The sequence below is a fragment of the Zonotrichia albicollis genome, chromosome 1 (genome assembly GCF_047830755.1).
Source record: "Zonotrichia albicollis isolate bZonAlb1 chromosome 1, bZonAlb1.hap1, whole genome shotgun sequence".
Taxonomy (NCBI): Eukaryota; Metazoa; Chordata; class Aves; order Passeriformes; family Passerellidae; genus Zonotrichia; species Zonotrichia albicollis.
Genome location: NC_133819.1, coordinates 66,964,199 through 66,991,293, shown reverse-complemented (window position 1 = coordinate 66,991,293; position 27,095 = coordinate 66,964,199). Strand labels below are relative to the sequence as shown.

The 27,095-nt window shown below is 42.7% G+C and overlaps 1 long non-coding RNA gene across 1 annotated transcript in view; it reads left to right on the top strand.

The window, feature by feature from the left end:
- Window positions 1-18,605, top strand: part of LOC113458563 (uncharacterized) — an 82,227-nt gene extending 63,622 nt beyond the window's left edge. The window contains exon 7 of the long non-coding RNA XR_012580907.1: window positions 17,769-18,605. This is a non-coding gene — a long non-coding RNA (uncharacterized LOC113458563). The remainder of the gene's footprint in view (window positions 1-17,768) is intronic.
- The last annotated feature ends 8,490 nt before the right edge of the window (window positions 18,606-27,095 follow it).

Genomic DNA, 27,095 nt, shown 5'->3' with positions numbered 1-27,095 from the left:
TGCCATGGCACAAACAGGTTCTCTGTTCTCACGGGTGGGAAAATGCTTGTCCCAGTAGTGTTTGGACTTTCCACAGCTCCAAGGGTGCTTGTGGTGTTATAAATAGCAGCGGTGGGGCTATTCAGGGGTGCAGGCTGTGAGTAACACTGTTTGAATAGTGCGCTCTCTGCGGTAGATTTATGTTTTTATTTCCAGCGTTTGTCCAGCATTTATAATCTTCCATTGCTGGAGTTCATGATGAATCTGGAAGGGAGAAGCTTTGCTTTCTCATTTTGTGAACTGAAACAGCCCTGTACATTGGGACTCTTTACAGGTCTCTGTCCAAAGGCGCCCCACAGTATAAAGCAATGTACTTTATCCTCCTTTTTCCTTCGTTGCTTTAAAATATGCCTTTCACCAGATTATCCTGAGTGGTAATTCTCTGCCAACTATCTCTGAATCTCACCCTCCTACGTGTCATCTCTGACAGGGTAGAGTCTTCCCCCTTCCTAAGCGCTGGGAAAGAGGGAAGACAAAGGGAAGAAAGCCTCTGCTGGAGGCAGTGGGAATGGCTGAAGTGAAAGCAGCTGGTGCATGTGGCAGGTCACCCTCGAGCACGGGAAGGTCTGAACCCAGCCTGGGATGTGGGGAAGGTCTGAACGCAGCCCAGGATGTGGGGAAGCTGCCTCGTGTTTCACAGCTGCCACTGCCCATGGCTGGGAGACCTCCCAGCAATGATATGTGTGGCTGCTGTGTGAGAGGCAGCAGAAGACAATGAAGTGAAACCTGGGATTCCTCCAGCACAGCCTTGCATGCCAGGGGAGGCTGGGATCTGGCAGCAGGGAACACCTGGCTCACCCCGAGGAGGTGAAGCACCAGGGACATGCACCATGTGAGCTCCTGGCTCACCCCAAGAACGTGAAGCACCAGGGACATGCACCATGTGAGCTCCTGGCTCACACCAAGGATGTGAAGCACCAGGGACATGCACCATGTGAGCTCCTGGCTCACCCGAGGAGGTGAAGCACCAGGGACATGCACCATGTGAGCTCCTGGCTCACACCAAGGAGGTAAAGCACCAGGGACATGCACCATGCGAGCTCCTGGCTCACACCAAGGAGGTGAAGCACCAGGGACATGCACCATGTGAGCTCCTGGCTCACACCAAGGAGGTAAAGCACCAGGGACATGCACCATGCGAGCTCCTGGCTCACACCAAGGAGGTGAAGTACCAGGGCCGTGCCAACTCTCTCCCTTCACACACAGCTAATGCCCGAGCCATCCCTTCTAACAATGAGCTCTCTTGACAAGCAAAATTGGAAAAAACCCCACAAAAGCCATTTGTAGAGGAGCTGACACAGATTAGATATTCAGGTAAAATATTCAGCAAGAATACCTCCTGCTGGGTTAGCCTGGGGAAAAAAAACCACAGAACAAAAATTCAGTGCAAAGGAAGAGTGCAGATTTTGAGATACGCTTGCATAAATTTGAAAAGCCTGTTTCTTAAAATAAGGAGGACTCAAGGGTTCAATGTATGGGCTAAAATTTAATGGGGAATGTAACTCAGATATGCACATGTAAGAGTATCTTTCAGGATTGGATGTTTTGTAAAAGCTTACTTTTTTTTTGTAAATAAATGGAGCTAAGAAGCCCTACTGGCACAGACCTCATCTAAGAAGAAACAGTGTAATTATTCCTCAAGATTTAACGGCTTTTAATGAGGATCTCAAACCTCAGTGATAGGAATGGAAATATCTATTGGAAAACATATTCTTAACTTTCTCAAAATAATGTGAAATTGAAGTTGGGTGGGATTGAAGTTGGCCTTTGAGGAACAATTGGAAGCAAATAGGAGTATTAGAAACGTCTTTGTAGAAACCAACAATGACATTTTTCTCCAGCTTTTCCCATGTGTTTCAGGTAGGCGCAGATTTATTAATGCAGACAAGTGTTACCAATTGCACCCTGAGAGAGCAGGTCCAGTCAAGCAGAAATCTAGTTTACATACCTTGCCTTCACCCCTCTGTGATTATTTTGCTCTCTATTAAATGGTTGGTTGGATTACTAATTAAAAAGAAAAAAAAAAAGGTTTTCCATTTGCAATCATTTCGGGGCCTTAATTTCCTTGGAGGTCTAACAGTGTGTGCTGTTGACACAGCTCAAACATTCACATCTCAGTTATCCTGAAAAGGAGCTGCAAACAGGATAATGAACTTAACACGTGTATCAGCGTGGGGAGCCGGAGAGGCCGACTCCGACCTGTTGCACTCCTGCAGCAGCAAAGAGTGGGGGACTATGCCCTGCATGGAACATCTGTGCAAACACACGCTGCCATGCCTGTTGAGACATCCTGCCCTGCTCTCACACTGCCCTTTGTCACATGGGGCTGTCACCACCACACTGAGGCCCACAGCCTTGCAGGAGGCTAACTTCTGGGCATGTCTTGTAAGGTGGCAGCTGTTTTTCCACAGATGCAATGGCATGGGGGAGGAAAAGAAAGCTTTGTGGTTACCCCAGTGAGACCAGCAGAAGATACTGGCAGGTGTGAGACCATCTGGTGAACGTGGCACAGGGGCCTCCCATTGTGTTTGCCTTTTTTAAAGCACATTGGCAGCTCTGTGTGTGAGCTCCTACCTGCTCAGCCCATCTGAGCAGTTTCTGCCCAACACACACCACTGCTACGGTGGCACATTTTTTTTCCTCCTGCAGAGAGCATGATCTAGTGGCTGTGGCCTCTCTTCAGGAAAATGCAAGTCAAGGGCTTGTACAGCCTGACAGAATACAGCTTTCTACAGAGATGAGAAGTGAAAGAAGTTGTAGGGGCAGGAAAGTGAAGCTAGTCTCTGGTAAAAAAATCAGCATGCCTAATTTCATAATTCAGTCCTGGGGTCCTCTGCCATCACATGGGAGGCTCCCAGCAAAGTACACCTGAGCTGGTGATCCTTGTAGCAGTGGGATGCCCCACAGGAAGGGGCTCCATGGAGAAAAAGAGCTGCCATTTAAAGCTCTTGGCTTCTCTGCCAGGTCAAGCACAAGCTGCAAGAGGTGTGACAGTAACTGTGGGGGCAGAACCCAGCACTGGGAGATTTCAGATAGGCAGCCAGTGGCCTCTGCACTCCTTGTGTTCTTAGATGTTCCAAAGGGTCCTGAAGGGGATGCACATCTCTCAAGTTATTGATCACAATCCTCCAGCCTGCCCATGTGTCTGACCCTGAGTTGAGGGCAAAAGGAATGTGCCCTCATGATGCAGGATAGGTGAAATCATTACTTGGGAATTGCCAGAGGGTGCTGTGTAAGAGACTCATGTGTTCATCCTCTAAATGTGTCGGTTTCGCTCTAAGTTCAGAAGACAACTTTGTTGTCACCTCTAAGGCAGTTTCTTTCCAGAGAAGCTGGCAATAAAAATTGGCTTCTGCTCTCTGCTTGCAAGATTTCCTGGGTCAGGGCAGCATCCTGAAGGCAGTCAAGACCTGCAGTGCAAGACTGCAATTTCTGACTTGAGGGCTGCCTGCCCCTGACACCAGCTCTGCCCAAGGAGGGCTATGGAACCCTTAAATAACCTATCTGAAATCAGAAAGCAACCCAAATCCAAGCTGCTCACATGCCTTCCCCATTCTCCATCTTGGCAGGAGAAATGGAGGTGGATTATAATCAGAAAGGGAACAGGATCTGCCCATCAAGCTGCCAGAGCAGTCATCAAACTACAGGGGATGGTTATTGGTGTCCTAGGAGTAACTATGCAAGTGTATTCAGTTTTTGTGGGGAAAAATGGATTTTCAGTATTTCAGTTAATGTCCCAATATCCAGGCGTCTCAGGGGAAAACAGAAAGAATCCAGTGGTCACATGGTCACCCTGTAGGCTGGTGGCTGTGGTGATGCTTCCTCAGGTCCCTAGGGACAGAGCAGGTAGCCTAAAAAGTGGCCAAATGCTCCAAGTCCCCATGCAAACAGGGAGCAAGAGCACTCCTGCCCTCTGTGCAGTGTTTGAGGGATGGGAAGGAGTGGGAAAGAGGACAGTGTTTGCTGGAAGGGGATGATGTCTGCTGATGAACAGATGTCATGAGGGACCACAGTGCTGGTGTGGCCAAGCTCAGCCCTGTGGCTCAGCACCAGAAGTGACAGATGCCCATTTGTGAGTCCAGCGTGTGTGGCATGTGCTTTTATAAATGTACACACTGCTCCCATGGTACTGATTTCACCCAAGTTAACTTCAAATTGCTCTAGCTCTGTTTACTGTAATAATTTCTTTCACTAGATCACTTCTGCTTTCACAAAAGGTAAGAACATTTTAACCAGATTATACATTAGTAGACAAGTACTCTAGGTTTTGTTACATATTCTTTTTTACCTTTTTTTTTTTTCTGTTCTGTTCAACCAGCTCCAAAATGTACAATGAGGAAAATAATTTCAAGAGCTTTTATTCTAACTATCTTTGTGCTGTTGAATGCCAATACAACTGCAGATTTCTGTTTCATAAAAACAGGTTAAAGGCAATATGGAGTGTAACCCTCTTTGTGCCCAGCTCAAAGTTAATGGAATTCGATTGTTTCACTCTCCTGTGATTATAAAAATGCTGCCTTATATTGCCTTATAATGCAAGTAAAAGAAGAAGCAAAACAGCAATTCTAACTACCCTACTCTAAAATATCAAATGTGGGCAAGAAAACAGAGTTTAATCAGTATTTTTATCATGGCACAAGTGCAAGTAACAGGTCATTCCTGCACTACAGGTCATTCCTTACTTTGAACTGTGGGTAACCAGCTTTACTGGGTACTTGGATGTGACTCCTGTGGGCAGGCAGAGGGTAAATGTAAGAGTAGCTCTGCAGTCTGTCTGTCTGAGCTGATTTACTGCACAAGTCTATCACTAATAATAGAGAAACTGAAGCCAAGGAGCACTGCAAAGCAAAGCAGGGATTTACAGCAACCAGAAAACACAGATTTAAACAGGCAGGAAGAGACATAATTGTAAATTGCAGCATAATTTAGTCTTAATGTCAGGTGCAAAGCATTAAGGAGCTAACCTCACAGCATGTGCTTGTGCAGACTCTTAAAATGCTTAAAGGTTTTGTTGGCTTCCACCTCAATGATCCCCAAATGCAGGTGGAGAGACCTGACCCAACAAGGCTCTGGACATCCCCATGGATATAGTTGGAGGTTGAGAGCTCTCAGCATCCTGCAGCACCAGTCTCCCATTTAGGGTTGATTTGACTACTCAAAAATCTGTTAAAAATGCTTTGTTATTAAATCCATTTGGAGAGATGAGCTGTGTTTACTAGACAGACACTCTTCTCGTCATATGCATTGTCTTATTTTATGTGCATAAGCGGTACTGACACTGGACAAGACCACATTTTGTGAAGGATTTTAGAAAAGATATTAGTAACTTGAAAAAAAAAAAGCCATTTCAGCAGCCATTTGTCTTTCAGGACTTCATTGTCACCACTCCCTGCTACTCAGAGTCAGGACAGGACTCTCTCAGTAGCTTCTGTTCTGTTTTACAAGAGCTGAATGCTGGTTTCAGATCTCTGGTGTGGCAGTGCTTGGTGCTGCTGGCTTTTCTGCTTCGGATCATCCATGTTTCAATTTGCTGCTGGGCTTGTAAAGAAAGAGTCTCTAAACGTGTCCCCTTTTCTCCAACTATCTTTGGGTTTTCTCTGTTCATTAACTATAGATGTGTAAAAGCAGTGGTTTTTAGCTTAATTTTGTATTCAGAAACAATAAGTGTTGAGTTATTGTGGTTATGCAGGACAAATTTAAATAGTATCTGTGGCAGCCTGGCTTGGAGAAACATTCAGAGTTAGAGATAGAATAAAGACAGCAGAATAACAATCCATGGACTTGAAAGCACAGATTCTTTCTCCTGAAAAAATATTCACTCCTTTTAGCACTTCGAATGTTGTTAAAATAACAACCTGATGGCTGTGCCACTGCTGGCCTCAGAGGACAGGATGGAGGACAATGAGCTTCTGCTGCTTTGTGCCCACTCACTATAAACCACGGAGTAGGTCAGAAAAATGTTCTTGTTGGAAAAAGATACTCAGTTGCCCTTGGTCTTGATGGGAGCTGTGACCTAACCTCTGATCCAGCACAGCCTTGTTTTCCAGGTCCAGTCATTATAGCTGCTGAACTGACACTCTTTCTTGCTCTGGTGTGTCAGGCTGTGCATGAGCTGGTAATGCCCTAACCAAAAAGTATTTAAACAATTGTCTCTGTGTCTCAGAAAATATTAGGGTTGCTAAATTAGCCCCTTGGGCAGCACACCCTGTCAGTGATTCTGGCTACACAGCCTTTATCTAAACACCTTGACAAGCTTAAATCAGTGTTTGTATGGCAAATTTTCACCCAGTTTAAATAGACATGATTTTATGTATTTTAAAGCTATGCTATTTTATACCACCCAACATAATGGCACTTTCTTTCCAAAAAACAATCCTGGAAACTTTGTTAGATAGAATTTTCCTGAAATGTACAGCCCAGATGATTTTGCAAAATCATCTATGCTATGTTAATGCAGAAAGAAGGAGTTTTACTCCTCTTGTATTAAATGGTTTTGTTTTTATCTCCTTAGAGCAATTATTTCACTTGATTATCATAGAAGAATTTCATCTGACATTGAGTTTAGGTGCACCTGAATTCATTATACTGTCTAATTTATAATTGATATAAAATGACAATAGCTTGAAACTGTATTGACAGATCTTTATTGAAGATAATTACTCAACAAGAATCATTCTGAATGAATTACATTGAAAATTCACTTCAATTTTACGGCACTCCAGCGATAAGAAACAGAACTATGCACGTTTCCTTTGCTAAATTGTAGCTATAATTTTGTTTAAAACTCTTTGAATTCTTTCAGGTAAATTTGAGCTCCCCAGAGAAGCTTGTAACACCTAAGCTCAACTTCTGAGACTTGATTAATTCACAATTCAAGATGATATTACTACAGGCAGATGTCTCACTCTTTTCCCTGCAATGGCAGGTAGTCAGCTGTTTCAGGGAGACGGTTTTGTGGGAAGGGAGGAAAAGTGGCCATTTTCCCTGCTCTCACCCAGAAGAGGGTTTGCTCCCCATCTGCGGAGCAGGTAGGGAGCTGCTCATTGCTGTGTGAGGCTGGTGATGTCTCTCCCTCCACCCAACTCCAGGGAGGAACTGGAGGGCTCAGGTTGCACCCCCAGTCCCTCTCCTCTGGCTGTTTCAGTCTCTGACTGCCATAGAACCAGCTGTAGGTTCAGGGCTGAGCATCTCCATAACTTTGGGATTACAGAGGCCTTATGTTCGGCACTTTGCTGAATCCGTACATAGAAATGCTGAATATTTTAGCTACAGTGGGTCAATACCTTTTACCTCAATAGATTGCAATAATCGGTTCCCTCAATTTTGATCTATTTCTACCAAAGAGAGCTGTCATAAGTGAAAATCTAAGATTTGCTTTCTTTTTTCTCAATCTATTATAAGCAATATGAAAACACAGGTAATATGTGTGATACAATGGTTGTCATATATCTCGTATTCTTTGGCTACAAACTGGAATGTGTGCAAGTGGCTTTTCAACATCTCACTTTTAGAGAAATTTTCTAAAAATTATACTTGGCCAGCATATAAAACAGCAAAAAGGAGAAAAAAAATTAACAGTAAACCATGGGAGGGGAGAGGAAGGAAGAAAGGTAAAATATCATCAGTACCTCTGAAATACAATTGTGGTGTATTCACACAGAGAAGGCATTCAGCATCCACAATGGCTTGACCTAGTAAGTAGTGTAATTGTCACTCAGACACATTGTAGTAGTATTTATTTCATGTCGTGTTTAAAAATTAACACAAAAGTTGAAAATGAAGAATAGGAATATTCCTGAAGACAGGAACATTGAGGTAGAAGACAGAAGAATAGAGAATGATCACGCTGAGAAATCATACTGGGATTGAGTGTGGTGCAGATAAGTTAATTCCTTCATAGACTATTAATTAAAGGTTTATTTCCTTGTGTTGAAGTATCATTGTCCTAACGGAGTTAGAGAGGAAGGAAAGGAAAGGAAAGAATAGGATGGATATAATTCATCATCAGAAGAGGAAAGCCACTGCATGTAATACTGTCCTTCCATCCACATGGTCTGTCTCTCCTAGTAAAACACTTCTGGATTTTCCTCAACATCTTAGAAATAATTTATATTATTGTGTTTCAGCTGGTTTATTAGTATTCATTTTCCTCTTAGCCAAATGGAATTGTTTATTGAGAAGCATTACTGCACATCACTGAGTATCCAAGCTATTTTAGTTTGGCTGTACTTGCCTCCTTCAAGTCTCAAAGGTTGCCAGCTGCTTTGTGCTAAGGATCTGAGCCAGCAAAATGTTGGTACCCATCTAAACACTGACTGCTAGGGGCTTATATGGCTCTGAACAGGAACGTGTCCCAAAGGCTGCTGCCACTTCCTTGTTGTTATTCCCATCTGTTCTACCAGAGCTGCAAAACTCTTCATGAGGGATGCTATGTATAAGGCACTATGTGTGTGGGGAAGAGGAGTGGTCATTGCCCTAGAGGCCATGCACATGCTCTTTTCTTGTTCTTCACCCCTAATGGGATGGCTTCTCTTCTCTAGTTTTGCTCTTCTGGCTTCAGTGGTGTTCTCCTGATTCATTCTCTTGTGAGAAAGTAGAGGAACAGTTGGGTTTTGAATCCTTGTCTTGCTAGCACCACCTGGATAGCTGTGCAACTCTATTAATTTCAGTTGAGTAAGTTAATTTGGTGAGAAGTGAATCAAATTCAATATTGCAAAAGTTGCTGTACCTTTTTTGTGTTGCCTTATATCACGTGTATTTTCCTGTCTTTATTATAACTCACATTTACAGACTTAACAAGGGTTTGTAGAATTTCCATAAGACTTTGGTTAAACAAGTGTATATTTTGTGCAAATTTGCTGAGCCTTTCTAGGAAAAGAAATAAAAATATTGTGTAGGACAATGCAAAGGATTTTTCCATACCTTTAGGCTAAGCACAGGAACAAAAAGCAAAGTCTTATGTGAGAAGATTTTGCTCATTTTCACAACCCTAATTACAGACCTATGAATTAGGTGCAGGAATAGACTGATAAATTCTTTGTCATGTTTTACTGCCAGTCAAATATTTTCACACATGAGTTATTATATAAAGCCCATAAACCACCTGAAGGAGAAAGCAGAAACCTCACTGGAAAAAGAAGCATGTGTGCTGGCCAGCTGTTGTTCCACCAGGAACCAATTTTAGCCAATACAAATTCCCACTGTAAAAGCTAATTTGGAAGCTGCTGAACTTTCCATCCATACAGATTTTGCACATAGAAGATGAGGGGAAAAGGCATACAGTTCAGCAGGTAGGCTTAGTCCACCCTGTGGAAGACAGGAGCTCGTGGAGAATGCTTAGATGTCTTAAAGAATGAAAATAGTGGTCACAGTCTATTCATGTATGTTATAGTACACTGATAAAGTATAAATCTGGTTTCAAACAGAACTGCTGGCCATTAAACACAGTCTTTTAGAAGAATTATTTTTAAAATAAGATTAAAAGCAAAGAAATATTTTAAAAATTTAGGTTCTATGGGGGGGGGGGAACCTGGAAAAAGCCCCAGTGGGCTGAAAAGCCTGAAAACAAGGCTTTTCAGTGTATTTTTCTTTCACCCTCTGTTTTTGAACCTTTGCTGATCTACACTTGCCAACCTCAACTGGTCTGGGGCAGAAAAGGCACAAGGGGAATATGGAACTGTAGTGAGAGAATGTTTACAGAAAGGCTGCAGAAAATTAGAGTTGAGGTAGCAGCTTCCTCTGGGTTTGGTGAAAGGAAGCCCAAGAGAGCCTAGAACATGTTAAAAGATGGATGGAATATCTTTTTTTAAAAATATCTGTACTTGGAAGAGAACACAGAGAAGTAGATGGCTATGATTTTCATTTTCCCTATGTATTACATGTTTGTAACAGCCTTTTGTAAGTAATGAACAATTTTAAAAATTAAAGTCATATTAGAACAGCGTGAGTGATGAATATGACTTCACCTGGGCCATCAAATTGAATAAGAGCTGTCCCTTGCCTGAAAAGATACAGCACAAAGATTTCTGGGAGAGGAGAATGAAACAGCTTAGTTTGGGCAAGACCACAGTTTGTCATTCTTCAGGAAGTGAGGGAACATTGGACTGCTAGAACACAAGAAAGAAATTCCTCTAGCAGGAAGACTTAGTTATCCCTTGGTTATCTACTAAAAAAATTCTTGGGTGTCCTGTAACCCTATTCGTATCATGTCAATACAACTTCCAGCAAAAGAAATTCGGTGCAAACTTTTAATACTGCACATCCTCACTAAACCATAGTTTATGCTTTGAGGAAAACTCCATGAGACAAAACGTAGACATTCTGACTATACCCCTTTTTTTTATTGCTCAGTCCGTTCTAAGGCACCTCCAAAGTCAAATTTGCAGGACTTGGTTTCAAGTTGCTCACACTTTATGATAAATCTGAGAGTAGCACCAAGGTTTAGGGCTTTTATCCTTTCAGTAATGTTCTTCTCTTTCAAGGTCTACGATAGAAAGTTGGTCTTGCCCAGGTGCCTTTGCATCATTGTTTGAGGAAAGTTGGTTTTGGGAGTGCAGATACAGTTCTGCTTGATTTAAGTATGAGGGAGGGTTTTTTTGTTTTTTATTGGAAAGAGCATTGGATTTGGCATATGTTCTGAAACATTTTATCTCGTGGTTGACAACCGGACTTTTGAATTGCATATATAGCTTTGCTTAAACTCACATCACACTGTATATGGACTTTCTGAACTATTTTTATGGCAATTCTTTAACTTAGCACTTGAAACAACTAACAAGATAGACAGATGAGAACCAAAGTTATTTCAAGTGTTGTCTCATAGGTAAGGAAACTCATACTAAAAGAATTAAAGATAATATTAGTGGTTAATTCTAGAAAACCATAACTGCTGATCAAGTCACTGTCATTGATCATAAAATGTACTGGACATGAGTTATTTCTCCAGACTGTTGTGGAGATACTTTTTCTTTCTCTGACTTATAAAAGAGATATCCCAGGAATTGGAAGCCTGAAGGCCAGATGCTGAGATCAGATAAAATGAAGGATGTGTAACTACTGCACAGTAATGGCTATCGTACAAAATAAAAATTTATTAAGAGAGTGAAGAACATCCGTGCTTGAAATTTCCTATGATCTGATCTTGGCTTATGGTACAGGATAATTGCTTAACCTGAAGCTTTTTTGCAATGCAATTAGGCCAAATTATCAAACTGAAGTACACAGTTTAGTAGCAGTAGTGAGACAATGTAATAAAGATGTGCCAACACTGAGGACTGTAGTCCATTAAAACAACAAAAAGCCTCAACAACAAAACCTCTAATGGACCGTCCCCTATGTTCCTTAAAGAGGTAAAATGCTTTATTTGCCCTCACTGGAGCAAGGGCAAACTGCCTGAGTAAGAAATATGGGACTGGTTTATGTATGTGTTATCATTCTTCCCCCAGCTTGACTGAAACGACCCAGTACCTCAGCTCAGCCTGCCTGGTAGCAGAAACTCATGAGCCATTTTTCCACTACTTGACCCTGACACCAAAAAATAAATCCCAGGGGCTGAAAAGGACAGTTAGAGTGAGAAGAATAAGAAAACATATGGCAAGATCAAGAGATGTGTCTGGTTTGTAATCTAAAGAAATACACCTTCGGATTTTTCCTCTTCCTCTGAGAATGCAACTCTTAATCTTCTTTCTGCCACAGAAAAGCTTGGTCACCCTTCTTAGATAAAGCAGTCTACTTATCTCATCAATTCCCACTCACCCATTACTTATTTCACAAGTTAGAAAGCTGTCAGCATTGCATAAGAACCATCAGCATGAATATTTGATGTCCACAGCTGCCATAAGCATAACAAATCTGATATACTGCTAGCAGACATTAAATATTCTGTTTACTCCATAAATGTACACTTTTAGAAATCTATGGAGAGACACTGTCCAAGGAGATTTGAAGCTGGGTATTTAATATGAATCTTAGTTCTGAACATAAATTATGTACTTCCCCAAGAATCTATACAAAATTTACATCCTCAGTGCATATTTCTGCATTTAATGAGTGCTTAGAATGCGACATCATTTTTTGCTTCTGACTATTGTGTGATGAAATGCAGTGACTTGTCAGTTAACACTCTACTGGAATGCATTTGAAAGCCACATGAATATGTCTGTGTTTTAATAGGCACCAGTATTTTAAAAAGGGTGGAATAATTTTAAATTGTTTTTTATGAAATACTAGGTTGTAATTGCATATTTTTCTAATTTTTAAACCTATTAGAACTTCAGCAGCTTTGCTTTTATGCACAAAAATCTCCCTGGATTTGTAAGCAGACTTCTTTTTGTTTTGCTATCTATGTTTAATGCAGCAGAGACTTGGTTTATCTGTGCTGGAATGTGCTCCAGTGGCTTATACAGTGAATAACAACAACTCTTTCTCTCAAGTTTAGGAGTTACTTTTAGATATCAAAAATCCCCCAAATTTTCAGCCTGATTTGTATTATATTTTTTTTTTTTTATTACAGAACTCAAAAAATGCTAATGGTTTCAATTAGAAACCCAGTCAAGAGTGTTTGTTATGGACAAGTACTCATCTTGTGAGACATTCAAGTGAAGATGCCAAACTGAGGCAATGATCAGAAGAAAGTTTGGCAGTCAGTAATTCCCCCATAGAGAAGCTGTTGAGCTTTCTTGAGAAAAGCTATTTATTTCTGTAAAGATATTGAATACTAAGTCTTTCTTAAATTATTTTCATTCTGGCCTTAAAATGAAAATTATTTGCACAGGAGTCTTGGCTAGCAGGAAATAAAAATGGTCATTGTTCAGTCAGGGGCCAGAGCAGACAGAGATGGTTTTCCTGGGGGTGCCAAAATGAGCACCACCCACAAATTAGTGATTTAATGTCCATCACACCCACGCCCATGGAAAGGGCAATAGTATTCTTCCATCTTCCACACTGTTGCTCCCAAAGGCTACAAGACAGAATGGAAAATCTGCCTGGTGATAGTTAACATGCAAGTTTTACCATTTCAGATGAAACCTCCTTCCACCAGTGTTCACAGATTCCAAAACTTGCCATGTTTGCCAGCAACTTCTGTAAACCTTTTAGCCACACTAACTGCTTTGTGCGCTTTTACAGACTTTTGTTGCCATATTTACGATGTACATTCTTTATCTAATATCAGATTATTTTGCACAAATTTTATGTGAAGTCCAATTTAAATAGCTTGCCATTAGATGTATCTAGTTTAAAAACCATAAACAGTGAACAGAAAAACCTTAATGAGATTATTCTTACCCTCATCAAAAGAAATAAAAAATTCCCTGGTTCAGCTGTGTCTGTCAAAAAGCAGGGCAGTGGTAGCAGTCTGAATTCATCATGCTGTGTTGCCTCTCAGGAACACTGGCCTTTTCTTCTTTGCAAACAAAGACTATGGATCTGATTGAGCTGGAGATTTAAAATCTGCATCTTTAAAAGAATTGTTGACACCATTTTAGTAGACAAGGAAAACAATGCAAAACATTCAGAATGAACATGAAGTATCAGCTGTACCTTTTAAAATTATTTTTTCTCCTCCTTGCCAGTGTTTCTAGTATCTCTCTAGGAGCCTGAAATTAAACCATTTCCCTGTTGATTTGGGTTGACTTTTTCCAATTGGAAAGAAATAAAAGGATATGCTTTCCATTTTTTCTTCTTTTCCTAGCATTGCAAAAGCCCCTCAAGAATTCTCTTCAAAGAAATCTGGTCAGTGATTTAACACAATATAAAATGTTATGTAAAAGCACTAAGAAATATTCTCATAAAAGCCATTTGGGAACAAAAAAAGAGACAACAACAAATGTTTCAGCCAACATTTCCAAAGGAAGATCTATCATTTTTATGATTATTATTTTTAGACTCAGTCTTTTTCCTTGTTCAAGCACATGAAGAATTGGCTTTTCATACGCATCTTATGCCAGAACCCAAGCTGGGAACAAGGTGCTTGTCTGCTCTTCACCATTTGATATGCTGGAGTTGAGGATCCTGAGGGGAGGAAACAAGGCTCAAAGCAACATTACAACCCTGGTCTTCAGGAGAGCAGGCTTTGGACTTTGATCTGCTTAGAAGAATCCTACAGGAAACACCCCTGGAGAGAAGAGTGGTCCAGGAGAGCTGATTGATTTTCAGAGGTCATCTGTTCCCAGCACCAGAATGGTCCATCCCAATGAGCAGGATATCAAGCAAAGGCAGCAGGAGATGGGCATGGATGAACAAGGAGCTCCTTAGCAAATTAAAATGCAAAAAGGAAGTATAGAAAAAGTGGGACCAGGTGCAGGTGATTCAGGAGGAATACAGATACTGAGAGTGCATGACTGGGGAAAGAAAATTCAACCCATATGGAGATGAATCTTTAAGGGGCAGTAAAGGTTAACAAGAACAGCTTCCCTGGGCACATTCATAGGAAAAGGAAAACTAGGGAAAATATGGGCTTGGTGCTGTATGGGGCAGAAGGGCAGGAAACTTGGTGGCAAAGGGCATAGGAAAGGTCAATACCTTCTTCCCATTGGATTTTACTGTAAGACTGGACTTCAGCAATCCAGGGGCCCTGAGACCAGAGGGAAATCCCAGAGCAAGGGAGATGTGCTCTCAGTGCCAGAGGACTGGGTTAGGGAGCATTTAAACAAACTGGACATGCTTGAGCCCATGGGAGCTGGCAGGGTGCCCTCACAGGCACTGAGGGAGCTGGCTGACAAATTGTGAGACTGCTCTTGATAACCTTTAAGAGGCCCTAACTTTTGGGGGAGGTACCTTAGGAGTGGAAGAAAAAATAAAATTCCCTCCCTGTCTTCAGGAAGGAGGATCTGGGGAACTACAGGCCAGTCAGCCTCACTTGGATCCCCAGGAAGATGATGGGAAAACTCATCCAGGAGATGGTTTCCAAGCATATGAAGAACAAATAGGTGGCTAGGAGCCATCATGGACTTCAGAAGGGCAAAAATGTGCTCAATCAATCTGAGAGCCTTCTACAACAATATTAGTGTGTTAGGTTATGTGATAGATGGTACAAGGGAGGGAGTTAGATGATTTTAGCAGGAACAAAAGTGGGAAAATAGCAGGGCAAAGGTATAAAAAGGGGTGGTTGTCCATAAGCTGTTGACTGATCAGTGCGGTTGTATGGCCATGCCCTGCAGCTGTATTCTGTCCTCAAAAAGATGAGACTGTTTCATGCTGAGAAGAGAAGGCTTGAGATGGGCCTTGTGTGTATAAATATCTGAAGGAAAGATGTAAAGTGACTCTCTTCAGTGTAAAGTGATGTAAATGCTCTTTCCAGTGGTGCCCAGTGACAGGACAAGAGAGAATGGGCACACACTGAAATATAGGTTTAAGCCTTCACTCCAAAGGTGGAACGCTGGGATAGGTGTCCAGGGAGGTTGTGAAATCTCTATCCTTCCAAACCCAACTAAAAATTGCCCTCAAAAACTGCTCATAGTTGTCCCTGCTTTGAGAAGGGAAGTTGGACTGGATGATCTCCAGAAGCCCCTGCTCACTTCATCAGTTTTGTAGTTTGGTGGTGTCAGTGTAGCTGAGGTGCAGCACAGCAAAATCTGGGAGCACAAAACATCCTCTCCTGTGCTGTCACCTCCAACAGCTCCACAACTGCCAAAGGAATTGGTGAGCACACAGCTTGCGTCTGAGGGAGGGGGCAGAAGAGGTGACAAGAAAGAGCTGCAGTCTGTCCCTCATAAGTGGCTGTGGGGAGCTTCAGCTCTGCTCCCAAGGCTGGTGTTGAGATTTAGCTGCTGCTGTTGCCCTGCAAGTGCTGCTGACACCTTCCTGCTGCTGCACATCTCCACCCTCACCCTGCCTCAGCGAGGCATGTGCCTGGTGCAAAGCCTCTTCATGGAATCACAGAATCTTTGGCTGGAGGGGACCTTAAAGACATCTAGCTCAAACACCATGCCTTGGCTAGGGATACCTTCCACTGGATAAGGTTGCTCAGAGCCCCATTCAGCCCATTCTTGGATGGATTAGGGTGTTCAGGGATGCTGCTGGAGAGCCAAGACACAGGCACGAGCACCTTCCCCTCATTGCAGGAGGTGATGCAGGTGGGAGCATGTCCCAGACCACTTCCAGCATGGCACCTGCCCTTGCCTGGCCACACTGCTTGATCCAGAGGGGGTGGTCACTTGTGAGGGTCCAGATGCCCTTCACATCCCCTTCCCTGCCACAAGCCAGGCTACTCTCAGGAGACGTCCCACTTTAGCATATTGTAAACATTGTTTAATCTAGTAAAATTTTTATGGATTGCTCCAGACTCTTAAAAAAAAAAAAGGCTGCCTGCTAATTTTGGGCACTTGTTACTGAGACAGTTAACTCCAAGGGGAATTTTATTGGCCTTCTGTAATGCAAGTTAAATATAGGGGCAGCAGGAATTTCCCTCCAGGCCAGATAGGTCTCACACAGAATATTTGAACTTTGCAGGCATGCACACCCCATAAGGCAATGCCGAGCATTTCACCCAAGTAACAACATACTCTCCACTATTGCAGCAGCCCTGTGTGTGAGTGAGGGTGGCTGATTCCCTATGTTTCATTCTTATGCTACCATGACAAATTCTGCGTACCATCATCTCTACTCCTACCTGATCATTCCTCTTCTTTGATCCTTTCTAGTGCCGTTAATGAATTTTTAATTCATACTTATTCCTTTATGTGTAATTACTTCAATAATATCATCTGGGCTACTCCACATTTCCACCAGCACACCAGAGAGGATTCTCAGTTTATTTACCTCTTTTGTAAAGTTCTGGAATTTACTCTTTCATTCATTAAAATTCCATGGGAGATGTTTATTTTGCTTAGCATTCAGTATAAAATTAATTTGAAACAAAATAATAGAAAAGAGGAAAAAAATTAAAAGAGAATGGTTAGCTGCATTTCCTTCTCCTTGATTAAAGCAATTGGCCTGTCCTGGAAGAGCTCCTCTTTGGACAAAATAAAGACCTCCACACCTTGTGCATACACCTGAAAGTCCCCAGAGAAATGTTACTGTTCCAGTGTAAACTATTGCTCACATGTAAGTACTCACAGACAGCTTGCAGCCTAAAGAGGAGGGGAACAAAAGATGTCTGGTATGAAAGAGCAGGTCAGTGGAAATGGTCCTAGAAACTTTTCAGATATTTTTCAAATGAGCTCACTGTGTTAATCACTGTGCTTCTTTTTTTTTTTTTTTTTTTTTTTTTTTTTTTTTTTTTTTTTTTTTTTTGTGGGTTTTTTTTTTTTTTTTTTGCAATGGTTATGTATTCTAGTAGAGTAGAAGAGGAGGTTGTGCTACAACCAGGCCTGGATTTTGTGTGCCTTACAACCCTGGCCAAAGAGAAAAACTCTCTTGATTTTTTTGTAATTTATTTATTGGTAAACTGAGATCCCAGACTGCACTGAAAAGATACATATTGCTCCAAACAGCATCTGTCTTGGTAGCAAGATACTAAGTAGATTAAATATGTAATGTTTCCCGAAGGAAAGAGTGTGCTTGTGACAAATACAACTCTTAAACCTGACATTTCTGCAGGATAAACGAAGACAAACAGTTCCCATTAGCTTTCCCCCCTTCAACACTACATGTCACTGTGAATGGAGGTTCAAAAGTAATTAGATACCTTAAGGAGGAGGTGAAGTTCCCAGAGAATATTGATTTTTAAGTAGTGAACGTACTTTCTTGCTTACTTTGTTCAATACAGATTTCTCCATTTCTGTCTGCAGAAAACCTTGCTGGGAGCGTATTTTCCCTTGCCTTGGCCATACTGATGCAAGCTGGGTGCCACAGTGCAGAGGTCCAGGTCTAATGCAAGTGCTTGCTGTAAGTATGGGCTGCAGAGCTGGGGTTTTCGTTGTAAAACTGCATCCAGAAAATCAGAATTTGGAGGGGAGTGGAGAATGGGGCTGCCATACTTATAAACACCTACAGACAGACAGAATTTAGACCATCTGGGACATCTTGTCATTGGGTGTCTCAAGAATAATGTTATTCATTTATTTTATTATTTAAACAATTTAAATGGCTTAAATAAACTCATGGGAAATCTGTGCTCCCTGTTTTTGGGTAGCTTGAAGGAACAGGTTGTGCCTCAGTTTCCTTAGGTGGGGGAATTCCTTCAAGGGGGACCCATTTCTACTCTTCTTTTGGGGAAGAAAGCTGTCCACTTTGTTGTAACTGCTGGAGGTAAACAAATTAATAAGATGAAAAAAACCAGCAAAAAAGCAACACCTGCAGCAGAAAGGACAACATATACATGCAGCTAAACTCAGGATTTGTTCCAGAGGTGAAGAGATGAAAAAAGCAATACAAGTCTGTTTCTTAGTTTTGTAAGCTGTATTTCCTGGTAAGCGTCATTTAAAGTCTGTGCTTATTCTTTTCTAATCTTCTTCCAGTAAAAGAAATAGTCAAAATAAGTATTTTTAACCCATCTTTGTGGCACCAGCTTTTTGATATTTAAAGAGAAGTGAGTTTAAAGTAATCATCTTGTACGAGGGAGAAGTTTATTGTCTCAATCGTGTCTTAGAGCCTTCGTTTCAGATATATTACTCTGCAGCATTCTCCTGTGCCTCCTGCAGATATTAATAACACTGTGTCGCTCAAACCAGACTATCAAGCGAATTTACCAAACTAACTGTGGAGTAGAATAATTGAATCCTCCTCACAGTTGAGTATCTTATCATCCACACGCAGCAGGTAAGTTGGGCAACTGCTGTAAAAACTGAAGCCATGTGTGTGAGCTTAATGGTGATAAACAGAAGTCATTTCTGTGCAAAAACATCTGATGCAGCGTTCCCTCATCTACAGAGCTCCTCCATCCCCAGTTTATTTTCCTGTTTATTGACCTTAAATCAGTTACTTTTACTGGTGAGCTCAGCTAGCCCCAATTGCTGTAGCTTTGCTACCTGCAGTGTGAACACCTCTAAGCCAAGAGAGCCAGGTAACTGTGTCCATGAGGAAAAGACCGTCACCACGGTCTAGGCATGTCAGCAGCACCAAAAAGGGAAGGTGCAGCGTGTGAAAGGACCTTTCCTGAGAAGCTGTCACAGCAGCAGCAGCACCCAGACACTGTGTGACATTGCACTGATGCTGTGCCCTAATCTGCTTTCTCACCACCTTCCTGCAAAACTGCAGCCATCAGTTCTGGAGTGGATTGTCTTCTTGGAAGTGACAGACCAGGAAATTCTGATTGAAACACCCACTTATCAGGCTCTTCTCAGTTACATGCAGTCTGCATCAATCAGTAAAGCTGTGCTATGAAAAGTCATTTCGTTTTGTGGAGGATTTTGATATTGCAAAATCTGGTTTTGTTTCAAATTGGAATGAAACCTAAATTCCAACATTTTTCCATTAAAGGGAAAACCCTTGGGTCACTGCATTTCTGGCAGGCTGATGAACAAGGGAGGGTGCTGGAAACCCTCAGTTTCTCATCCGAGGGCTTTCCATGTGACTGGCAGGACTGGGACCAGTGACCCTGAAAATCACAGCATCTCCCATTTTCCCAGGCAGCTGCAAGGCTGCAAACTGGTGATTCAATTCATCATTCCCCTGCATTCGACATGGTGATCTCTGGAGATCTTGGTGCTGTAGCCCTTCCCTCCCTCCTCCTTGTGTGACTTGGTCCAGCCTGCTGCATGTCTTTGCTTCACGACTTTGGATTTCTCAAAAGGTTCCCAAAGTGCAGACCCTCTGAGCATCCCCTTATGAGAACTGGGACCTTGGAATTCAGTCAGCCTTGGTATTCAGCAGGAGTTTTGGAGCTGAGTGCCAAGTTTATGAGCAAAAGCTTTGTAGTTGATTTGCCTTTGGTGCCAACTCAGATCTTTAGTCAGAGTGAACTTGACCTCCGTGTAATGGTTTGTGACCCCTGGGACCGGTCTCAGGTCTCAGAGACTCCCTGATGGCTTAATCAAACTCCTTCCCAGAGCACCAGCTCTGTGGATATTCTGGCAGGCCACCTCCTCGGGGACACATGATAGCTGAAGTGAATACTGCAGCATTTGCATGAGGTTTCCAACCACATCCCAATCCTCCCCCTTACAGCTCCCTCAACACTATTTTAGGCAGCTCAAGAGAAATACAGATCTAGGCAAAACAATAACATGTCTGTGTGCCATACTATGCCTCAGTTTTCTAATCCTGCTGAACATTTTTGAGAGCTTTCTGGGGTCTTGCTCTCAGAAATGCAGAGCCTCTTATCTCTGGACCTGACCCTACAACATGGGCCAATAGTTTTCCTCTCCCTTTTGTGGGCCCTACCCCTTCTTTCTTCCAACATTAATAACAAACAGTCAAAATTATACTCTTTACACTATTTTCTTTATCATATCTATGGCATATCTTTACCATATCTATTGCATTATCTCAATCTGTTGAAAGTGTCAGTGACCCATCTAATCCCTTACCAAAGACTGAGCTTCACCTCTCTTTCACCTACAGTATGCAGATTTCATCCATCTCTCCATTACCCAAGCACAAGTCCCAGGAAAGATCTCTGAAAGCAAGAGGGTCACATAACATCAACAATTGGACATTTTCTGTAATCAGTCTCTTCAGAGGATTTTGTGTGGATGAGTCAGCTTTCTCCAATGGGCAGAGAACACTTCCTTCAGAGAGTTTTGACCACTTGTGATTCACTTGGAGAATGAGAGGGCCATGTTGAAGCGATTGGAAGAGCATAAGGGTTTCTAAGGGTGTGAGAGCTTGCCACCATTCTCAGCTGTACATGTACCTGAGGGCATGAGATGAGGGCATGAGGTGCTGTATCAGACTATTGTGTGAACACAGACTCATTCTACACCTACCTCAAGAGCCAAACTGTGATTTTAAGATTTTAAGGGCCTTATCTGAGCATCTTCAACTCCACCTGAAGTTGAGGAGGGTCAATGCTGTTTAACATTTCTGAAAAACAGGCCTAAGATGCACTGGGTTATGTTCAGCCCAGGGTTTAAACAATACCGTCCTTTCCCTCGCTCTGGAGCATTGGGCTAGTCTGTTTTCTTGCAAAAACACATAACAGTGCTGAAATTTTATACGATATTTGCAAGGTGACAGACATTTGATGGAAACCTCCATATGTAGGCCTGGATACAGGTCTGCTTTTGTGATTTTTTTTGTTTGTTCAGTTGGTTAGTTTGTTTTGGTTTTGTTTAGGTTGAGGGCTTGTTTGTTTGTTTGTTTTTTTTTTGTTTGTTGGGACATCTAGAAACTTTCTATATTGGACTACCTAGAAACTTTCTGGAGGATACCAGAAGAGTTTAGCTTGTTTACCTTGTCAAAACCAATGCTGGGAGAGATTATGGGAGTGGTGGATAAATACTGGGTAAACAGTGGGAAGATCACTGGCATGAAAAGACTGGGTTACTTAAGAAAAGTTCAAGCTGGCAGCGAGGTGTTTCTGAACAGTATCTTTTTAGATGAATTAATGGAAAGAATTGCCTTACCCCTTCCTTCCTTGGCTCTTCCTTTTAAAGACAGGGCTTTGTTATTTATACGAATTCAGATGCAGTGTGTTCTGCAAGCCACAGCACGGAACAATAATCAGACACAAGAAAATCTTCCCAGCTCTAAGGTCCTGAAAGTATCCTTTCCACAAGGGTCTGGGCTATGGAACTGAGAGAAAGCTGCTGGAAAAGGAATGTTATTTGAACTTAAGCTTGCTCATGGTGAATCATTTGAAAATTCAAGCAGATTACTTCAGGGAAATCATTATTATGTTGCTTGCTTAGCTGCAGCTGTGATTTCCTTTTTGCATAGTGTAGACAGAGTTTTACAGAATGTTTCCCAGCACCTTCTGTGGGAATTGACAGCTATATGTAAACCCAGCCTATTGTTTCCAATAGCACAACATCTTAATTGCAGGTTTCAGATTAGAAATTTATTGAAAAATGAATAGACAAATAAAGCAGTAAAGTATTTAGAATTTGTTTCACTCAATTATTTTTATATGCACTCTCGGGTATTTCTCCTTCTGCCACATGAGTGTGAACTCAATTGGCGTTTAATGGAAGCTTTGTGAAAATGCTGAAGAAAAACCATATTTCTCTGAAATTCAAGTAGTACTTTGATATCAGGTTGTATCATATGGGCATGTGAGAGACTTTCTGTCCAAAGGAATATTGTCTGGCTTATTTCCTTTACCCTGTTATCTTTAGAGATTATTTATTTTTAATAAGGCAATGACATCAAAAAATTGCAGAGCTAGATTGTGCTGCCTACGCAGAATGGTGTGTAGGAGTCTAATGACTGTTTTTCCTCAAAAAAAAAATCCCACAAGTATGCAAACTGCCCCCAGATGACCCTGCTGGGATGCAGGCTGAATCATAGAATCATTTAAGTTGGAAAAAACCTTTAAGATCATTGAGCTCAACCATTCACCCACCACTAGTGAGTCTACCTCTAAACCATGCCCTCAGGTGCCACATCTACACTTCTTTTAAATATCTCCAGGGATGGTGACTCAACCACTTCCTTGGGCAAGGTCCTGATATCCAATCTAAACCTCCTCTGACACAACTTGAGGCCATTTCCTATTGCCCTATTGGTTGGTACTTGTGACACAGCTGACTCCTGACTCCCACTCACTACAACCTCCTTTCGGTTTGCGAAGACACACGAAACCTCTGCAGAAAGTTTCCTGTAGGAATGAGGAGGTGGAGGAGACAGAAAATATGTATTTGGATATAATGTCCTTTTCTCCATTAAGAAGATTCTTACAAAACAGGCTTGAATAGAGGATTGAGGGACTTACATTTTTTTAATTGTAAAACAAAATCTGAAACACCATCACTAATCCAGTAGACCAGCAATAATCAGAGAGCAAGAGAGTACTGTATGACACTGTGTCGTGGGGTGACAGCCTTTATCCCAATATCGTGTGTTATGTCTGGCAGCTGTGCCTTTTCCCCCACCCCCCCCCCCCCCGGCAGTCTGGCTGTGGCGGGATGGGGAAGAGAGGAGGGGGGGGGGGGGGGGGTGGGGGGGGGTGTGACCAGGCACTTTTGGCTTTTGGCTTTGGCTGCTTGGCTTTGGCTAGCTGCTGCTTGCTTGCTTGCTTGCTTGCTTGCTTGCTTGCTTTTTGCTTTTGCGCTGTTTTTTTTTCCTTTTTCTTTTGTTCTCTCTCTCTCTTTCTTACCCTCCCCCAAGATACTGGACCGGCTCCGGATCGAACCTGCGAGCTCCAGGACACCCGAAGCCTGCTAGAGAAGATTCGGCGCCCTCCACAACACAGTCTGGTCCCTTTTCTTTTCTTGTGTTGGGGAGTGTTCTTTTGTTACTTGTAAATAAATAGGTTTTGTTTTCCACTTTGCTCCTCCGAGAAATTCCTTCCCGAACCCGGTGTTGGGGGAGGGGTGGTTGGAGGTTTGTTTTGTTCTGGGGGGCTCCCTCTTGGAGATTTCCCCTAATTTGTCCTAAACCAGGACACACTGGAAAGGATTTTATGCAGATGATGTCATTCTTTCTTTGAATGAGTGCTATTAATCTGCATCTGAAGCATAAAATCATGAGGTAATGGAATACATTAATTACTGCAAGCTGCCAGTGTCTCTAGGCCAGTGGTTACCAACGTTTTTGGAGCCAGCCTCTTAGCACTTTTCCTCCTGGCCCTTGTCCCCAGCAGATAGCTTCCACCTTTGCCCACATCACCTGAAATTTCCCATTTCATCTTGCCAGACAGAGTCTTTGCTGCTCTCCTGTGCCCCAGGTCCTGTGCTCCTGCTGCTTTTTCTGACTGCCAGCTCCCAAGAACAAGGCCACAGACACCAGCAGAGCTTATTCACTTGGCCCCTTGCACTGTCCTGAGCCTCACCTTCAACATGAACATACCTCACTGGCTGGGAAGGGAAGTCCTGAGTTACCTGGATTGTTCTGCTAGCTCAGCAGGAGTGGTGGAGGGAAGGTGAATGCAGAGGATCAGTGCAGTGTGGGCTCCATCCCAAATGATGGAAGTGTGTGAGAGCTCTCTGCTAGGAGCTCACGACTGCGTCCTTCCAGGTCCTCAGCACCTGCTCAGGAGGGAACCTCACGGGATTTTCAGAGCATGGTGTAAATGGCCTTGCAGAGCAAGCTATCAATATTCCCAGAGTATGTCCAGAACTAGTAAATTATACTAAGGCAATAACACTTCCATCTGGGTTTGGAGGGTTTTTTTCCTGGTTAGTTTCTTGGGTATTTTTTGGTCTAATTAGATTGAACATATTTTGAAACATATTTTGTAATGTTTAATGTAAGTACATGCAGGTAACTGATCCTGATATTCAATATAGGTTTTATAGTAATGTATTAGAAGGATAAAGATAGTCCTGGCTATTTTTATAGTGGTGTAAGTGCCAGGTCTCTGACCCCCAAGGTCTGGCCTGCCATTCCCTGAGGACTGGAGCTTAAGATCTCAGGTTGTAAGCAATCAAGAGACTTTATTTGTGCAGCTGACATGCAGAGGTTGTTAAGGTGTCTGAGATCATGTCAAGGTGTCTGTAAGGACAGAGCCAGCAGCAGCTCCCACTCAGACCTTGGGTTGAAGGGACAAAACTAGACTGAGTGCCCTTCTTTCCATCTTTGATAATCCATCCACATGCTACCAGCCAAGCAGTTGGTAGCTCCAAGACAGAGGAGAAGTTGTGGAAGAGCAGTCTGGGAAGCAGGGTATAAATGATAATGAGACAGAGGAAGCTAAAAGGAAGATGACAAGCTTGAAAAGGAAATGGAAAAGGAGGATGAGTATGGAAGATGAGAGAGTAGAGTCATAACTGGTTCAACAATGCAAGACTGTTTGGAAAATCAGAATGACCATAGGACAGGGGAAAGCAGTCAGGATAAGAAAAGGCAGAAGACTGGAGCTGGATGAAGGGTCTACAGAGGTACTCTGGTGGGCTGAGGAGCTTTTTAGGAGGAATCTTTGGAGTAGAACTGGGATTGTCTGGGCAAGGCAGCAAAGGCAGAGCATTCATCAGGGGCAGGAAGGCTGTAGAGCAAGGGGATGCTTGTGAAGCAGAAGGACTGGGGGGAGGAAGAGACTCAGGTGGGGCAAAGTGCAGTTTGGCAAAGAGCCTCAGATAGGGATTCCCAGCTCAGAGGAGGAAGGGACAAAGGAAGGAAAGGATTCAGCTGACAAGGAGAAATGGATAGGGCTGAGGAGAGCCAAAGGAAAAGAATCAAAGCAGAAACATCAAAGTGGGGTGTGACAGATCAGTCAAGCTTGGGAAGGAAAAGGAGAAGAGCATGTGTCTCAATGGACATCAGTGATAAATGCTGTCCCTCAGGGGCCTGTACTGGGACCAGAGGTATTTCATAACTTCATTAAAGACACAGAGAAAGGGGTTGAGTGCATGCTCAGCCAATCTGCAGATGACACCAAGATGAGTGGTGCAGTTGACATGCCTAGAGGACAGGATGCCATCCAGAGGGACCTGGACATGCTTGAGAAGTGGCCCATGGAAATCTCATGACATTTAACAAGATAAAGAGCAAAGTCTTGCATATGAGGTGGGACAACCCCTGATAAGCTGGGGGATGAACAGGTCAAGAGCAGCCCTGCTGAGGAGGACTTGGGGGTGCAGGTGGATGAGAGGCTGGACATGAGCCAACAGTGTGTGCTTCCAGCCCAGAAAGCCAATTGTGTCCTGGGCTGCATCCAAAGCAGTGTGGCCAGCAGGGCAGGGGAGGGGATTCTGCTCCTCTGCTTGCTCTTCTGAGACCCCACCAGGAACACTGGCATCCAGTTCTGGGGTCCCCAGCAAAGGAAGGACATGGACCTGCTGGAGCGAGTCCAGAGGAGGTCACCAGGATGATTAGAGGGTTGGAGTGCCTCTCTTATGAGGAAAGGTTGAGAGAGGTGTGTTTACTCAGCCTGGGAAAGAGAAGGGTTCAGGATGACATAATTGTGGCCTTCCAGTACTTGAAGGGAAACTACAAGAAAGATGGAGAGGGACTTTTTATAAGGGCATGTAGTGACAGGACAAGGGAGAATGGATTCAGATTGAAAGATCTGATATTAGGGAAAAATTCTTGACTGTGAGGGTGGTGGTGCACTGGAACAGGTTGCCCAGAGTAATAGTGGCTGCCCCATTCCTGCAAGTGTTCAAGGCTGGGCTGGATGGGGCTCTGATCAACCTGGTCCAGTGAAAGGTGTCCCTGCCCTTAGCAACAGGGTTGGAGCCAGATAATCTCTATGGTCCTTTCATACCAAACAATTCTGTGATTCTATGACTCTGTGTGTCTCTTGCAGCATATATTTCTTTGGTTCATACAGTGTCAGCAAACAGCACTGAAACCCACTGGCAAAGTGTGTGTGTGTTGGTGGTGTACACACTCACATACACAAACGTGCATGGCAGGTGGGAGCCTGTCAGATACACCAGGCCATGGTCAAACTCTAATGAAAATTGTCCTTTAGTTAAAGTAGGTGATGCCTTCAAGGACAGTATTAAGGCTCCTGTGTGCTGGAGTACTGAGAGAAAACAGAAGCACACTTCTGTGCTTTCAGTGTGTTTTTATAAACATAGGAAATAATGGCCTTTTTTTTTTTCCTGTTAATGTTTAAAAATATCAAGTACTTACTTTTTGGGCAATGCTAGAATTAAGGCTGCAAAATGCTGCCAGCCCTGAGACCTACAATTTTAACTGCATCATCATACATACTTTTCCCCTCAGGGCACTTCTTTGCTGAAGACACAGGATGGATCTGCTCTGGGACATACCCAGGGTCCCGTTCCTTACTCTATGTAGAAACTGTCAATTGGGTATTGCATGAGACAAAGAACTGAGGATAGAGACTAGAGATTGTCAGAGCTGTATCTTGGTTCTGCTCTAATTCCTATAAGATGTTAATCAAGCTTTGACAGTTTGACAGCTTATTTAAGCAAGTGTGTTTCATATGTACTGCATTCCAGATTTCAGGTGCTGCTGCTTATGTTTGCAGCAAAAGTCAACATAAGTTGTTCCTTTGTCAAGTAAAGTGCTGTATAATGCTAAAGCTTCTGAAAGAAAAAAAAATCAAACTGGGCATTTAAAATTAATGAACAAATGGGTATTTGTGATATTAGAGTGGCGGGTGT